Genomic DNA, 2,431 nt, shown 5'->3' with positions numbered 1-2,431 from the left:
ACGACAAAATCGGACTTCAACGGACAGTTAGGGCGGCGAAAAAAATCATTGGCACCGCCCTACCCACTCTTGAGGACTTGCACACTGCAAGAATCAAGACAAGGGCACGGAAAATCCTCCTGGATCTCCCGCACCCTGCCCACCACCTTTTCCAGCTACTCCTCTCAGGCAGGCGCTACAGATCCATGCGCACCAAATCCAGCAGACACTTAAACAGCTTCATCCCTCTAGCCATTAACTCCCTAAACAGTCACTGACATAGTAACTCTACTTGTACAACATATACTGCTACTGGTCACTCTAAAATGGTTCAATGATTATCTGCACCAACTGTACAAACTGTCATAGTATTGTATTGTACCGCTGATCACTTTAGCTCTGCTTGATACTTTGCACATTGTCTCACAGTTGTCACAGGATGGTACCACCGCACTACGATTCACTTACATTACGAAATGTCCTTCCATACCTATTTGTCATGTCCTTGTTTATGATGATACGAATGCAGCGTGTTATACCGGAGACAAATTCCTTGTGTGTTCTACATACTTGGCCAATAAAGATGATTCTGATTCTTATTCTTGTGTATGGTCATTACGGTAATATGTCGACCCCAAAATGGCTCCTTGCTGGAGACATGCTTTCAATGTTATAACTTGCTGTTGGTTTAGTGAACTGTGTTGCTGCTTTATTAAATAGGTTTTTGTTGCAGCTCTGAAAAAAGGAGAGCTGTGGTGTTGTTTTTTTAAAACGCACACTTGATGAATGGTTTTCACAGTAAACAAATACTGATACGTGTTTGTCCGTCTCCGTGCCTTCTCTTCGGGATTCATTTCAGTGATAACCTATCACTTGACCGAGTAGCGCCTCCTTCACCTGCGTCAAGAGTGACATACTGTTGACGGATATAACAGAAAATCCAGTAATTTTTCAAAATAAAACATCTTTCAGATTCCGAAATGAATAAAAAGGAAGTCATGTAAGTTATTTAGTCTTTCTGTGCGGCCCGGCACCAAATGACCCGGGGGTTGGGGACCCCTGCCCTAGCGGATAAACCATTAATTGCACCTTATTAAAAATATTAATTCCGTGTCTTTTATGCATTTTTTTCACTTTTAAGTTATCCTGCGGGCCTGATCGAATCTCCTTGGGGGCCGGTTCCGACCCGCGGGCCGTATGTTTGACACCACTGATCTAAGACATAGATTTTATGCCTTGATGTGTGTGCAAGCAGAGAAGTAAGGAGGTTGGTTGGTCCTGAGCAGAGCAAAAAAGTGTCCGCATTCGCCGAAAGCCAGGCAGAAAAAAATCTGAATTGAGTAAAAGATCTTTTCTTAACACACGCACAGGACTGTGCGGTGTTTTTCCAAGAACAAACCATGGATTAAGCCTGACATAAAGTCCCTCCTGAAGGAGTAGAAGAAGAAGAGGGCACAGCTGTGGAAAACTTTGTGCCTGGTCCCAGTGCCCAAGACCCCCCACCCTGAGGAGCTGAACAGCTACAGACCGGTGGCGCTGACGTCTCACCTCATGAAGACGCCGGAGAGATTTGTCCTGACCTACTTTCGACCGCTAGTAAGCTCGGCACTGGACCCGCTGCAGTTTGCCTATCAGCCTGGAATCGGCGTGGAGGACGCCATCATCGACCTCCTCCACTCAATGCTGTTACACCTGGAGAAGGCTGGGAGCACGATGAGAATCATGTTCTTTGATTTCTCCAGTGCCTTCAACACCATCCAGCCCAACTTACTGGGGGACAAACTGCAGAACGCCGGAGTGGACCACCACCTCATATCTTGGATTACAGATTACCTCACAAACCGGCCACAGTACGTGAGGGCACAGAGCTGTGAGTCGGACAGGCTTCTCTGCAGCACTGGAGCACCGCAGGGGACTGTTCTGGCTCCATTCCTGTTCATCCTCTACACCTCGGACTTCAGACACACCACTCCAACCTGCCACCTTCAGAAGTTCTCCGATGACTCTGCGATTTTTGGCCTCATTACAGAGGGTGACGATCGGGAGTACAAGCGACTGACGAAGGACTTTGTGGACTGGTGCCAGCAGTATCAACTCCAGATCAACCCTAGGAAAACTAAGGAGTTGGTTGTGGATTTCTGCAGGCAACAGTCCTCACCAGCACTGATGAACATCCAGGGTATGGACATAGAGAGGGTGAGGGTTGCCTCCGACAAGTGCCTGGGTGTTCTTCTAAACAATAAACTCGACACGTCAACCAACACGGACGCCCTGATTAGGAAGAGACAGAGCCGACTCTTCCTACTCAGGAAACTGAGGTCTTTTGGGGTTCAGGGGTCACTCCTTAAGACATTCTACAACTCGGTGGTGGCTTCGGCCATCCATTATGGCATTGTTGCTAGGTCAGCCAGCATCTCGGCCCGGGACAGAGAGAGACTGGAGCGAACGGTCG

At 47.8% G+C, this 2,431-nt stretch overlaps 1 protein-coding gene across 2 annotated transcripts in view; it reads left to right on the top strand.

Annotated features, from left to right (window-relative positions):
* ak7b (adenylate kinase 7b) overlaps positions 1-2,431 on the top strand; it is a 44,551-nt gene that overhangs the window by 27,805 nt on the left and 14,315 nt on the right. The window lies entirely within an intron of this gene.

This window comes from Hippocampus comes, unplaced genomic scaffold, assembly GCF_001891065.2.
Source record: "Hippocampus comes isolate QL1 unplaced genomic scaffold, H_comes_QL1_v1.1 scaffold254, whole genome shotgun sequence".
Taxonomy (NCBI): Eukaryota; Metazoa; Chordata; class Actinopteri; order Syngnathiformes; family Syngnathidae; genus Hippocampus; species Hippocampus comes.
The sequence above is the reverse complement of the archived record's forward strand: the minus strand, read 5'-3'. Positions and strand labels throughout refer to the sequence as shown.